This window comes from Abramis brama (genome assembly GCF_963993115.1).
Source record: "Abramis brama genome assembly, chromosome: 22".
Lineage (NCBI taxonomy): Eukaryota > Metazoa > Chordata > Actinopteri > Cypriniformes > Leuciscidae > Abramis > Abramis brama.
This window is the reverse complement of record NC_139984.1, coordinates 1,075,790-1,091,750: the sequence shown is the minus strand read 5'-3', so window position 1 is coordinate 1,091,750 and position 15,961 is coordinate 1,075,790. Positions and strand designations below refer to the sequence as shown.

Sequence of the window (15,961 nt, the reverse complement as noted above, 5' to 3'; positions counted from 1 at the left end):
GTTTCAGTGTAGTTGGCACTCAAGTCAATTTGTTTAATACCTTACTTGTTTAAACATACTAGCAATACATTAAAATGCTCTGCCTGTACGATATTTTTCTAAGTAGTTCTTGTAAGCCAGTGGCACCTTAAAATGATCATGTTCAAAATGAAGAGCTCCAACCCATGTTCAGTGTATGCATTTACTTGTACCTGAACTTTGAAGGGGACTTGCATCTCTTTTTAGTTGTGATACGGTGTCTCAGTCTACATTACAGTCTCACTTGTGTGTTAAGAAGCCAAACAATTAAAATATAATAATAATCCTAATAATACTAATTATTATTATTCCTCCTATGACAGTAATAGCCATATATTGTAAAACAAATACACTGTAATCTAAATGAATGTTTCATAATAATTTAATGCTACAGTTAGGGCTGGGCGATATGGCCAAAAAATCATATCTCTGTATTTTTTGGTTGAATGGCGGTATTTTCTCAGGATTTTCTAAGTTTTCTACTTGGATAAAAAAAAAAAAAAAAAAAATCTGTATTTAATTTTTCATTTTTTAAATTTCACATCCTGCCCAATGTTGTCCTACAAACAATGTTCATATTGAAGGCTATGAAAACAAACATAGTGAACGTGACCATGTAGGCTCTGGTATATTATGTGCAAACTTTGTAACATTGCAATCTAAAAACAAAAATAATGATTTTATTTTGATATTCACTACACTAAAAATAAAAATAAATACAATCAAAAGCACAGACTAATTAAATACATTTGATTACATTACAGTAGTCACTTTACAGTTACTGCTGTCATAAAAATATACTTACTTGTAGGTTTAAAATTCTACATATGGCACATTTATTGTCCAGCAACAAATATTTTAGCAATATGTATATTTTAGTCCGAATTATTGAGCTCCTATTCTATTGCGCGCCGTTTCGGAGCTCATTCACGGAAATCTGTGAAGTTTAACAGAGATTCACTCACTTCCTTAAGCTTCTAACATTTACAAATGAAGAATATACCGGTGAAATGGAAGTTATGCACTGAGGAACAAGCCGCTTTAAACTATATGTGTTATATAATACCAGTTATTTTAAAGCACTTAATATAATATAATATAATATAATATAATATAATATAATTCTCATCACAAATCTAGTGAAATGTTGGAAACTATGCAAATGTGAAAATAATGCACAACTTCTGCCCACTACGTCCCCAAATGCAAACTAAACTTTCACAGTACATGCAGAGATGGATGGAGTTCACTCTGCATTCATTCACTGTGAACCGACAACCGAGACATGGAGAACATGGATCAGCTGATCAAGTGAGCACTTCATTTTGATACACTCAGAGCAAATAGACTGCATGTTTTATTAAATCACAGTCTTTTGCGATTTGATAAGGACTAAAGCCTTATCGCGCATTCTATTTTGGTTCGTTTGACAGCAATGGCGCAAAACACAACATTAAAGAGTTGTATGTTATTATGACTGGCGGGTGCCACCATGTAGGTAACGCTGCGGTAAATAAAACATATGTAGCCTCTCCAGTCCTACTCGAACCTGTGGCTCTGGCATGGGTCAGGGGACTGAGGCTTACCTGCACCGCTCTTACTAGCTGGTCACAGATCAGTCTCTCTAAAGCTGTGTCCCAATTCAGGGTCTGCATCCTCCGAAGGCCGCATTTGAAGGCCGATTCCGTCACAGCGGCGCGACGAAGGCTGTCCCAAGTTTAAGGAAGGATCCTTCTAATGCGGCCTACCGTCATTGTTGCCAAGTCCGAGGTTATCCCGCGGAATTGGAATACATTTACATTTAGTCATTTAGCAGACGCTTTTATCCAAAGCGACTTACAAATTAGGACTAAATTAAGCGAGTCATCATGAAGAGGCAGAAACAACAACAACGCAAGAAGTGCTCAAAATACGAAGTTCAGGCATTATTCAGAGTGGCATAAGCCCGATAAGTGAGGTTTTAAAGGGAAAGGGTTTTTTTTTTTTTTTAATGAGGTTAAGTACTCACAGAAGCACTTATTAAGTATTTTTAAGTTGTAGCCACGGGTAAAAAAAAATCTGCGGGTTGATTTCCACCCCCGTAAGTACGATTTCGGCGCTCCAACAGCCCCAAAACATCCCTTAGACACAAAAATCCAGTGGAGAATTCGGCCGCCCGATGGAGAAGAGCCGATGGGCTTTTTGGGCTACTTTTGTTGCACAGACCTGGCAACCCACCGTCCTTCTTTCCCCGGCCGCGAAGGACAGAACGAGGAACAGCAGCAGCAGCCGAGAGAAACGAGACCGAGAGGAGGAGCTGATCCAGATAATCAGGGAGGACATGAAGTTTCAGAGAGACAGAGATCACAGGAGATCACAGGAGATCACAGGACATCACAGGACATCACAGGAGATCACAGGACATCACAGGACATCACAGGACATCACAGGAGATCACAGGACATCACAGGACATCACAGGACATCACAGGAGATCACAGGACATCACATGAGATCACAGGACATCACAGGACATCACAGGAGATCACAGGACATCACAGGAGATCACAGGACATCACAGGACATCACAGGAGATCACAGGACATCACAGGAGATCACAGGACATCACAGGAGATCACAGGACATCACAGGACATCACAGGAGATCACAGGACATCACAGGAGATCACAGGACATCACAGGACATCACAGGAGATCACAGGAGATCACAGGACATCACAGGACATCACAGGACATCACAGGAGATCACAGGACATCACAGGACATCACAGGACATCACAGGAGATCACAGGACATCACAGGAGATCACAGGACATCACAGGAGATCACAGGAGATCACAGGACATCACAGGAGATCACAGGACATCACAGGAGATCACAGGAGATCACAGGACATCACAGGACATCACAGGAGATCACAGGACATCACAGGACATCACAGGAGATCACAGGAGATCACAGGACATCACAGGAGATCACAGGACATCACAGGACATCACAGGAGATCACAGGACATCACAGGACATCACAGGACATCACAGGAGATCACAGGAGATCACAGGAGATCACAGGACATCACAGGAGATCACAGGAGATCACAGGAGATCACAGGAGATCACAGGAGATCACAGGACATCACAGGAGATCACAGGAGATCACAGGACATCACAGGACATCACAGGACATCACAGGACATCACAGGAGATCACAGGACATCACAGGACATCACAGGACATCACAGGAGATCACAGGACATCACAGGAGATCACAGGAGATCACAGGACATCACAGGAGATCACAGGACATCACAGGAGATCACAGGAGATCACAGGACATCACAGGACATCACAGGAGATCACAGGACATCACAGGACATCACAGGAGATCACAGGACATCACAGGAGATCACAGGACATCACAGGACATCACAGGAGATCACAGGACATCACAGGAGATCACAGGAGATCACAGGACATCACAGGAGAGCAGGGAGAGAATGGACAGATTGTTTTCTCTTCTTGACAGATTAGTAGAGAAATAAACTTTTGGTTATGTGAATTAAAATTTGTAAATTAAACAATCGTATACATTATTTTTATGTAGGCCCAGATATAATTTGTAAATGAAACAAAAATAATTTCTGTGCATTGTTTATTTTTGTAATGCAAGTTATAACTTATTATTCTGTTATAAATGATTCTGTACATTTATTTTTGTCATGTCAATTAATTTGTACATTTGATACTAAATAAATTGTTCTATACATTTTCACTTACAGTAGCCTACTTTTTACAGCTATTTACAAGATAAGTTACGTTTAAGAACGATAAGAAAAACTAAATAAAAGTTCAAATTAACAGTATACATAATAATAACATTGGAATAAAACATTTTTCTGTAGACTGTTATTGAGCGGAGCAGGAGAGCCTGGATGAGACGCTGGTAAGGCCTCTGCCGGCGGGACATCATCTGGGATCAGTGCATATTTCCACTGTCCACCAACAGGTTTGCAGCGCTGACTCGGGCGTGGGCTGCCAGTCACTGAGATGTTCTCAGAAAGAGGGAAGAATAAAAGAAATTAACTCCCATAGGCTACTCAAAAATCAAACCATAAAATATTTTAACATGCAAAACTGTCCTATGAGCTAAACTCTGCAGGACAGCGGCCCTCCAGGACCAAACGTTGCCTATCCCTGATCTATAAGACATATTTTTAGTGTTTCTATTATATACTGCTCATATTTTTTTAAACAATATCTAATATCATTATTTAATATCCATGTGTAAAAAGTCATTTTTTCATAAAAAGTACAACATTTGCCTCTGAGATGAAGTGGAGTTGAATAACAATCTAAAGTACTTCAAAATTATACTTTAATCCAGAGTAAATGTATGTCGTTACATTCCAACACTGGTTATTTGGAAAATGAAACTAACAAATTGTTGCTAGCTGTGTCTCGGGAGTTGCTTAATGGGACGGTCTGGTTTTGTCGCCTAGCAACTGTGACAGCCGTTGTGACGAGCGGCAGTTACATTTGTACTGGACTTTATATAAGTTATAACTAACAAAACGGGATTCTAAAAATGTTCACCATGCTCTGATTGGTGATTAGTCTACTCTGCTCTGATTGGACAGATGGCCCAGTCTATTGTGATTAGTCTACTCTGCTCTGATTGGTCAGATGACTCAGTCTATTGTGATTAGTCTACTCTGCTCTGATTGGACAGATGGCCCAGTCTATTGTAATTAGTCTACTCTGCTCTGATTGGACAGATGACTCAGTCTATTGTGATTAGTCTACTCTGCTCTGATTGGACAGATAACCCAGTCTATTGTAATTAGTCTACTCTGCTCTGATTGGACAGATGACTCAGTCTATTGTGATTAGTCTACTCTGCTCTGATTGGACAGATGGCCCAGTCTATTGTAATTAGTCTACTCTGCTCTGATTGGACAGATGACTCAGTCTATTGTGATTAGTCTACTCTGCTCTGATTGGACAGATAACCCAGTCTATTGTGATTAGTCTACTCTGCTCTGATTGGACAGATGGCCCAGTCTATTGTGATTAGTCTACTCTGCTCTGATTGGACAGATGGCCCAGTCTATTGTGATTGGTCTACTCTGCTCTGATTGGTCAGATGACCCAGTCTATTGTGATTTGTCTACTCTGCTCTGATTGGACAGATGGCCCAGTCTATTGTGATTAGTCTACTCTGCTCTGATTGGACAGATGGCCCAGTCTATTGTGATTAGTCTACTCTGCTCTGATTGGACAGATGGCCCAGTCTATTGTGATTAGTCTACTCTGCTCTGATTGGACAGATGGCCCAGTCTATTGTGATTAGTCTACTCTGCTCTGATTGGACAGATGGCCCAGTCTATTGTGATTGGTCTACTCTGCTCTGACTGGTCAGATGACCCAGTCTATTGTGATTTGTCTACTCTGCTCTGATTGGTCAGATGACCCAGTCTATTGTGATTTGTCTACTCTGCTCTGATTGGACAGATGGCCCAGTCTATTGCACGCCATTTTGGATTTTGGATCAGCGAGTGTGCGGGTAGACACTTCCGGTTTCGCATTACGCCCGGTGCAGGGAGCCAGAGAAAGCCGAAAATTATCTTTTATAGTTGTTTATAGAATCACTTATCACTTAAAATACTACTAAGATCCATATTACTATCACACGAGCCAATGGCAATTAAGTGCACGGATGCATAGTCAGATTAATGAATGAAATACAACTGTTCACGAACAGAAGATTGTATTTGACTCATGCTGCATACACATACGCAATGACAATTATGCCTACTGTAAATATAGAGTTACAACTACGATTAAAGTTGTTTGCATGAAATGCACCATGAACATTCACATGTTTGCCCTGTGATAGGCTACAATTTATCTCCATAAATACTATTTTCTCAATTCTGCGCATATATTTTTACTTACTTACATCAATTGCTCGATCAATATTATCATCACATATTTTACATAACTGTAGGTACCACATACAATTTAATATAGGTAAGTTTGTGTATATTTTACACGTAGTACAATACTGCATGTGCTGCTTATAAACACCAGACAGATAATGATTTATGAAACAGATCTTTACTCATCTCACTTGCACAAAATAAATGCAGTAATAGAAAGCATATAAACGCACAGGTGAAATACACTGAAAATGATATGCATTTAAAAATGTGGTCGGGTTGAAGTCATCTTCTGCATCCACTCAGCCCGTACCGCAGCGTCAACGGGGAATGCATGAAAGCTGACTTCTCTGTTGTAACGTGACGAAACGGTACATAACGGCACACAACGATGTTCTGAGGCTGTCACCCCTGAAAGGCAAGTCGCCTCTCTTGAATCCTAAAATCACTCATTGTGAAAAAATATCTCTGTGGTAATGGAACTTGGTCGCTGTTGTCTCCCGCTCTCGCTGTCAGATCACCGGAAGTACTGGCCCACACACTGAAGTTCGAACGTCAACGGTCGCCATATTGTGCACAGAGCAAATTGTGATTTGTCTACTCTGCTCTGATTGGTCAGATGACCCAGTCTACTGTGATTTGTCTACTCTGCTCTGATTGGACAGATGACCCAGTCTATTGTGATTTGTCTACTCTGCTCTGATTGGACAGATGACCCAGTCTATTGTGATTTGTCTACTCTGCTCTGATTGGTCACATGATTCATGCAAGTCAGCCTTTCAATACTGCCCATCTTTTCTTTCAAATCCTTGATTTCTGCGTGTGTAGCTTTAACCATCTCTTCTAGTGCTTCGCTTCGGGTGTTAATGAGATTAGCCAGTTTAACCACAATTTAGTCAGACTTCAAATTGTCCGTACTGGTTTGGGAGAGAGTGGGTTTCCCGGCAATTGGAGGCTTACTTATGGGAAGTGGAGGAAATTCCTCTTCGTTGCCCAGGTCATGAATCATTCCGTCTTCGTAATTATGATCGGCATTATCCAACATGCCATCATTGTTCGCTGCTTTGCTAACAGCAATTTGACGTTTATGTGCAGATGTGGGCATTTTACATCGACGTTATGATGCAAGGGATTATGCCAAAATGCTGTACACTTTTGTTCAACTCGAAAAATCATTCTAAATTCTGGTCTATCCTATTTAACAAAATTTGGTGCTGAGAGCTCGAAAGTTCTGTCTGTTCACACTGCTATCTTGGTCGGGCCCCCTGCTTTCTACACCGTAAACCAAAGACAGTAACGAACAATGACGTCGATTTTACCATATCAATGCGAGCGTGAGTCCGATGATGAAACATTGGCAAGTTATTCAACCCGAACCTCCATCGCAAGGACGACTCGAGCAGGACTCAGTGTTTCTAAGTGATACACTATTCAGTTTGAGGGACATTATGAGATGTTGCAACTGTAATTCCTCACCATCAGCAAGTACATATCCATCAACAAACCCATTATTTTACTTGTACTCATTTATTTACTGAGTATTTTTCTAATATACTGCGGTGAACGTGGAAACTGTATCAATAACAGTACATGCATGCAATACATTAGCCGAGCTCTAGCGTGAATGATCTGATGTAACATAAACGTTGGTAAAAAAAAATCTTGCTCTATGCTTAATCTTTCCTCAAAGTAGTGAGAACGACAGACAATCTGCGTTAATAGACACAGTTTTAGGTAATAGTGGCCCACAGCTGATTAGCAGAAGTATTTCAGTAAGACAGTGATAACGTGAGTTAGCAGGAGATCTACACAATATAAAACTCAAATCTAAGTATTTTGAACACCATCTTTCAAGAGCAAGCGTTTTGTGAATCCTGCACTGAACTGAGATTTGAGAAGCAGTCGTCAGTGAAATAAAGGGAACACAGCAAAAGTTTAGGATTATACTGCTGTGATACCGTGGTAAAGATGAACTTTAACCTCTGATTGTCCACATGCTTGTCCTTGGGCAGTGAATAAAAACTGGCTTTACCTTCACATTGTAGAGCACAGCGTCTCCTGGACATGATGCTCTCCAGTGTCCACAGGGTTCAGCTGCTGGTTTGAGGTTCGAGTTTCCCCTGGTGTCTGCGCGCGCAATAAGTGGGCGGGCAATATGCTAATGTTTCGTCTTGACGTCACAATGAAATGGCTTATGACTCGTTTGAAAAACTATTAATTTCATTGACTCAGTCAACTCTTACTTTTGGAAGACAATAACTTTATATACGGCGCACTTTCAGATTTAAAACTTTGCAGGATGTTTTCATTCACTAGAGCTGTGTTACACACTACATGAATACACATTACATCGGCCATATTGGCGGCACTGAACGTAAACAATGCCACTGAACTGAACCGAACTCACAAATTTGGCTGATTAATGCTGCTGAAAATGGTCAATTATTGTCGTGTTTTGGGCTGTACTAATCGGTCGCACCGGGAAAAACATTTGGAGTTCTACAGACTGCCAAAAGTTATAAAAAATTAAGGAGAAGAGTGCAAAAAACTGAGGAAAGAAGGCGTTTGTGGTTAAGAAAGGCACAGCCTCAGCTCATCAACCACATGTGTAAAATGAAGTAGTTGACTGGCTAAAATGGGGTGGGGCATATCTTGTGTATATGGCCGAATTGAGTCTGGCAGTACAGCGGAGCTGCCGACCGGAGGGGGGATCCGCCCCGAGTCTATTGCTATCATGGTACTGTTGTTCTGTCACGCAATGCAGTTTTAAGAGATTATCAGGTGAGAATGTAGTTGTTTAAACCTCAAAACTGTGGTTTATTATTAAAGATAGCAGCTATTTGAAAATTTGCTGCAACTTTTTCAGTGTCACGATCCCTATCTCGTGGTCCTTTGTTGTATTTATGCACTTTTATTTTGAAGTGTATTTTCTGTTCCCTTTGTTGCAATGTTTCCCCTTTCCTGTTTGCCTTTTTTTCTGTAGATACATTAGGCTCTGGGATATATGATTTTCATATTTCAAAAAATATATAAAAGCATGTCTGTATTAAAGTAAAAATGATTGATAACCACATCTTTTGAATAGAATTAAATAACAAGGACTTTGGGTATCATTTATTTTCATATAAAAGCAACATAACTAAATTTCATCCATTTTATTAGCAACACAGCGCATGAGTGTGAATCCTGCGATATCCTTTTGATCTTGTAGGTGTCTGATCCACTACGAGAAGAGAGAACTGTTCAGCTTGCCTGCACTTTTCTCACTCCTCCCCTCACTGTAGCCGCCTGCTCTCGCCTATATTTCAGGCGCGGCGCATCTCAAACAAGCCTCTTGTTTGTTTCCATAGTGATTAATCAGTCTCAGGTGTTCCTCGTTACTGTCATGGATGCCAATCCTGAAAATCCTTCCATTCGCCACCAGAGGTCTCTCTCGCCTGAATATTAATTTTGGACTACATTTCCCAGCAACCCACATACCTGGAATGATTACACACACACCTGAAATACATTTTGCAGACTATTTAAGCTCTGAGCACCCCAAGCTCAGTGCAAATACCTCATGTGATTCTTGAATGTATCAAGAATGAACAAGAAAGAAACAATATGATAAGAGAAATGAAGAAAAATGGAATTCAAGAATTCATTTTTAAGGTTTTAATAAAATGGTCAAGTGAAATAAATAGTAAAGCATTCTTTGATTTTATTAGGGAGACAGGGATGATACATAGAATATAAAACTCTGTTCCATACTCTGGTTGCCAGCCGCCGTTAAAAAACAAGAAGAAGAAGAAGAAGCACCTCTTGTTTTGCCATGGCTTACATTTCTGAGCGTATTTCTCTTGTACTTTATCTTGCCTGGTTTTGACCATTGCCGTTTTTGGACTTGTAATGACCCTTACTGCCTGTCTTTGACTCTGCTCTGTTTTGGATTGCTGTGATTGTTTGCTGCCTGCCCTGACCGCCTGCCTGTTATGACCATGTTTGCTGCTTTATTAACGTTGCTGTTAATCCTGGTGCTTCGACCTACTCATGTTTGTTTGTTAACACTCCAGTTATATAATAAATGAGTCTCAGTTACAGAAGACTTTACCAACTACAGATCCAGCAGTCATCGTGCAATTATTCAACGAAGTGTCAGCTTAAGCTAACCTGCTCGCTGTACATCAACAACTTGCTAACGGAGGAAATGGTAAAGACATTGCAGAGCCTACGATTGACCGCCCCAGATCCCACACCTCAGACGCCTCCACCGAGTCAGGTAACCAGTCCCATACCTCTGAGCAATATAACCGTTAACCCTCGCTTGGCCTTCCCCAAATATTTGACGGAACACTAGTAAAATGTAAAGGATTTGTTTATTCAATGTTCGTAGCACATCAATCCATGTTATACCCAAATGATGAAAGCAAGATCTCCCTTGTATGCTCATTGCTCACCAGGAAGGCTTTAGAGTGGGCCACAGCGGTCTGGTCTTAACAGGGTCTGCTTACTTCATTTAGCGGTTACGGGATGTTTTCGAACACCCCGAGAGAGGAAAGAGTGCAGAAATACCGCAGCGGACTATGCTCTGACTTTTTGGACTTAAGCTGCACAGTGTTTGGGTTGATGACACTTTAAAACTCCTGTTCCACAATGGACTAAATATCGAGGTACAATCCGAGCTGGCCTATCGGGATGAGGGGAGAACATTGGATCAATTCATTGATTTAGCGATCTGTATTGACAATCTTGTTTGCTCTCGACAACCCAACAGAAACCTTACGTCGCTGCATCAAACTAGCATCTCCTCAGATGATTCTGAACCAATGCAAATCGGACGTACTCATCTTTCTATGGAGGAACGTGAATGCTGTATAAGGGAACATCTCTGTCTGTATTGTGGCCAAGCCGGTCACCTGAGAGCTAATTGTCCCACTCGACAATCACAACAGTCTGCTCAGAGGGTGAGTACTTCCTTTTTTCCCAAGTCAGTGCACATCATGCATTGAGATACCTATAACGATAAAGTTTGCCACAAATAGCTTTACTACAAAAGCCTTGATAGATTCTGGTGCAGCAGGAAACTTTATTGATGAGGAGCTAGCTCAACGATATGAGATAATTCCATGCAATTCTCCCTGGGCAGTAGCAGCGCTAGATGGACGTCCCCTAGGAACCGGATGCGTCCACTTCACCACCATCGACATTACACTGAAAGTGGGGATTCTACACTCAGAAATGACTAAGCTTTTCCTCATTCGTTCCCTTCACAACCCCATCTTTCTCAGATTACCTGGCTTCAGAAGCACAATCCTTTGATTTTTTGGCAGGAGAAACAAATCACTTCTTGGGAGACCTATTGTCACTCCAGCTGTCTGAGACCCGTAGCTCCATGTCTTATTAGAAGTGCTACCATCCATGATGACACTCACGTGCCTGACCTGCCCAACGAATATTCTGACCTTGCTGAAGTCTTTAGCAAGACCAAAGCCACACAACTACCTCCTCATCGCTCCAGTGATTGCTCCATTGAACTGTTACCTGGTATCACACCACCTAGAGGAATAATCTTTCCCCTATCTGAGCCAGAGGCCAAAGTAATAAAGGAATACATCGAAGAGGAACTGGCCAAGGGCTTCATTTGACCATTGACCTCACCAGCCTCGGCCAGATTCTTCTTTGTGAGTAAGAAAGATGGCAGCATCCGCCCTTGTATTGATTACTGGCGTCTCAATGATATAACTGTAAATTTACGATACCCATTACCGCTAGTGCTGGCAGCATTAGAACAATTAAGAACAGCCAAGTATTTCACTAAGCTCGAACTTCGCAGTGCCTTTAACCTGATCCGCATCCATAAGAGCAACGGATGAAAAAATGCTTTTTCAACCAGTATTGGGCACTATGAATACCAGGTCATGCCGTTCGGATTTTCCAACAGTCCAGCAGTCTTCCAGTCTTTCATGAATGATGTATTCAGGGACATGTTAAACCAATGGCTAATCTTTTACATTGAGGATATCTTAATTTATTCCAACACGCTGGAGGAACACATCCAGCATATCAGAACGGTCCTGAAACATCTAATCAAAAATCAATTGTATGCAAAAGAGGAAAAGTGAATTCCATCAGACATCCATTTCCTTTTTGGGTTACATCATCAGTTCTGAGGGGGTAGCCATGGATGACAATAAGATACAAGCAGTTCTGAATTGGCCACAACCCACCACAATGAAGGAACTACAGCGATTTCTGGGGTTCGCAAACTTTTACAGAAGATTCATCAGGAAATTTTAGCTCCATCGCTGCTCCTCTCACGTCCATGTTGAAGGGAAAACACCACACTGTTAGTCAACCGCATCTATCCAGTCCTTCAATGAAGCGCTTTGCCTCTGCACCCATATTACATCACCCTGATCCTTGCCTACCATTCGTGGTCGAAGTGGACGCCTCTAACACAGGAATCGGCACTATTCTGTCTCAGCTTCAAGGTACATCTCCCAAACTTTACCAGTGTGCTTTTTATTCTTGCAAACTCATGCCTGCTGAACGAAATTATGATGTTGGCAATCGTGAACTATTGGCCATGAAGGCAGATTTTGAGGAGTGGTGACACCGGTTAGTACGATGGATGTTTGGTCCCCTCTAAACAATCACCGAAAACTTGAATATCTTCAGCTAAGAGGTTAAACCCCAGGCAGGCTAGGAGGGCATTATTTTTTACTCGCTTTGATTTCACCATCACATATAACCCAAGAACATCAAAGCTGACTCACTCTCTCGCCAGCATGACACAGACATTCAAACCCTACCCCAGAACCCATCATTTCTACAGCTCTAATCCTGGCCCCAGTACAATGGAACATTATGACAGAAATCACACAGGCTCACACTCAGGACACACCTCACCCAGAATGCCCTCCGGATTTGACCTATGTGCCACGAAATCTACGAGACCCTGGTCTCATATTGCCATTGACTTCATCACAGACCTGCCAGTGTCCCTGGTTAACACAGTTATATTAACGGTTATTGACCGATTTTCCAAGGCCTGTCATCTGATACCACTACCTAAGCTTCCTACAGCCTTTGAAACAGCAGAACATCTGTGCCACTATGTGTTTGGACTGCCTTTTTTCGCCAGCTCAATGTCAATGTAAGCCTCATGTCTGGGTATCATCCACAGTCTAATTGTCAAACTGAACACTTAAATCAAGAACTTACACAATTCTTGAGAAGAACCAATCGGACTGGCATTGCTTCCTTCCCTGGGCAGATTATGCTCAAAATTCACTTCAGAAGCCCTCTACCGGCATGACCGTTCCAGTGCGTCCTGGGATTCCAACCGCCCCTTATTTCCCTGGTCAGGGGAACCTTCTGATGTACCAGTTTGTCAACAACTGGCTTCAAAGAAGTGAGAGGGTATGGGACCAAGCTCACGTCCATCTTCATCGTGCCATCAACAGACAGAAGGTACAAGCTGACCTGCGTCCCAGCCCCAATTACACTCCAGGACAATGGGTATAGCTGTCAATGCGGGAACTTTGCCTCTGCTTGCCATGCAAAAAGCTCAGTCCCAGGTATGTGGGTTCTTTCAGAATCTTGAGACAAATATCCCATGTATCTTATTGTCTTCAACTGGCCTCTATTTACCGCATCTCTCCCACTTTCCATGTATCCTTGCTGAAAGGGGGGAGGAAGTGGGCAGTCCCCTGAGCCCCCGACTAATCGTGGAAGGCGAAGAGGCATATCAAGTGCGGGAGCTTCTGGACCCCAGACGTCGGGGTCACAGATGCCAATCCTGAAAATCCTTCCATTCGCCACCGGAGGTCTCTCTCGCCTAAGTATTAGTTTCGGACTACATTTCCCAACAACATACACACCTGAACTCTATTTTGCAGACTATTTAAGCCCTGAGCACATCAAGCTCAGTGCAAAGTCTTGTTTTGCCACGGCTGAAATTTCTGACTGTTTTTCCTCTTGTACTTTATCTTGCCTGGTTTTGACCCTTACTGGTTTTGGACTTCCTGCCTTTTGACTCTGCCTTGTTTTGGATTACTCTGTGATTGTTTGCTGCCTGCCTTTGACTCTGCTCTGTTTTGGATTGCCATGATTGTTTGCTGCCTGCCCTGACTGCCTGCCTGTTATGACCACATTTGCTGCTTTATCTACGCTGCTGTTAAACCTGCTGCTTCGACCCACTCATGTTTGTTTGTTGACACTCCAGTTACATAATAAACTGCACATGGATCTCAACCCGAGTTCGTCTGAGTCTCCGTCACAATTATCCTCTTGTTATCCTGTGTTTTAGTCTTTATTTTAGTTTGTAAAGCTGTTATGTTCCTGCTTTTTGAATCATGTTTCATGGTCCTGCTCCTGGTTCTGATTTAGGCCTCAGTTTGAATACTTTGCTTTTGGTTTTTAATAAACTTTCCTACAAATGGATTCTCGCCTCTCTTCGTCCTTGCACAAATGTAACATTCAGAGTTGTGAGGTCCAGACAGTCAACGCTCATGTACCTTGGCATCAACAGCCTTATCTAGGAAAGCCCTTCTAACATTTAACACTGGCTCTGATGCCTCTGTGGTTAAGCTTTGGATGTTTAAATATACTTTAAGTGGAGCAAATTGTAACACTCCTAATGAACAAGTTTTATTTTTACTTATTCTATTTATTTTGTACTTTTATGACACAAGATGCTTTTCAGTTTAATAGCTGATTGTGAACAAATACCTTTTGTTTTTTATCAGCCCTGCAAATAAAAGCCCTGTTGTTTTCTGCTTAGTGCTTAATACACTAAAGGAGGCTGTAATGTAGCAACTACCTCAATAGTTCTAAGCATCCAAGTTAGCTAACTGGTTTCCTAATTTCTGAATACACAGGATATGGATAAACCTTCACTGAATTGGCAGTGTCGTCTTTAAAGGAATCGAAAGCAATCAAAATAATAACTCGCCTAAAAAAGACGCATATACGTGCTCTAATGTTCACAAACAGACTTTATGGCGCTGAAGCTGTATTCCTCCACTTTCTTAAAAGCTGTAAAGTTATGCAGTCTGAAACTTATGTATTTTTAAAATGCAATACGAGTGTTGTGGCCAGGTGTCAGGGACCAGTCAGGCTCCACCATCACCCAATCACAGAGATCACTATCACCTGAATACTAATCACCCGCACGTCATTCATGATCACCTGCACATCATCATCTCATCAGCACAGGCAGCATATAAGCACACACATCACTCTGTCACATTGTCTGGTCCCGTTTGAGTAAAGACTCTCATTTAACCCTCTGGAGTCTGAGCTGTTTTCTGGGCCCTGGAGGTGTTCTGACATGCTCTGACATTTGTGCTTTTTTCAGTTATTTATAAACATGTTAATGGCAAAGGTGTAAATTCACTCTATATAGCACAAACAGGGCTACCAAAATATGTGATCACCATGCATGTATATTTTTGAATTTTTAAGAGAATAATGTTTATGCGTGGTTATTGAAAAAAATAAAAATGAAAGTTGCTGAAATAAGACCACAAAACTCATAATAAATATGTGTCAATAAGACTTTTGACTAATGGATGTTGTCGCTTCGAGTTCTGGCTTCAAAATTATGTGAAAATAGTCTTGCTTTATCGTTCACATAAAACAATACATTGATTTAAATTGATGTAAAACAGGTTTTGCTTGGAAAGCCAATATGCGAGGGGGGCGTGAACGAGGAGTGGTTTACACCTGAGAATACAATGTCCCACCCACTCTGCATAATGAGCCATTCATTCAGGTGTGACACTGACTGAGCCACAATGCAAGGACAAAAGATATATTTAGAAGAAGACTTATATTGACCATTTAAGATTTTGCTTACATCTCTCTTGTAAATATGTTTTGCTATTTTATTAAAAAGGTTACAATTACAACAATAATTACAATTTCAACAATATTTCAAGTGTACTCTTTCTTTGTAAAAAAAAAAAAAATTATTATAGGCCTACATTTATCTATGTATTTATTAGTTTGAATATAGCCAA

General features: G+C 41.3%; 1 protein-coding gene and 1 long non-coding RNA gene across 3 annotated transcripts in view; both read left to right on the top strand.

Annotated features, from left to right (window-relative positions):
* The window catches only part of LOC311073327 (uncharacterized protein), a 54,689-nt gene that overhangs the window by 13,879 nt on the left and 24,849 nt on the right, over window positions 1–15,961 (top strand). The gene's annotated exons all lie outside the window — the stretch shown is intronic.
* On the top strand, window positions 10,725–14,323 carry LOC311073632. The gene is made up of 3 exons (XR_014604183.1): window positions 10,725–10,900; window positions 11,083–13,516; window positions 13,627–14,323. It is a non-coding gene; the product is annotated as an uncharacterized lncRNA (long non-coding RNA).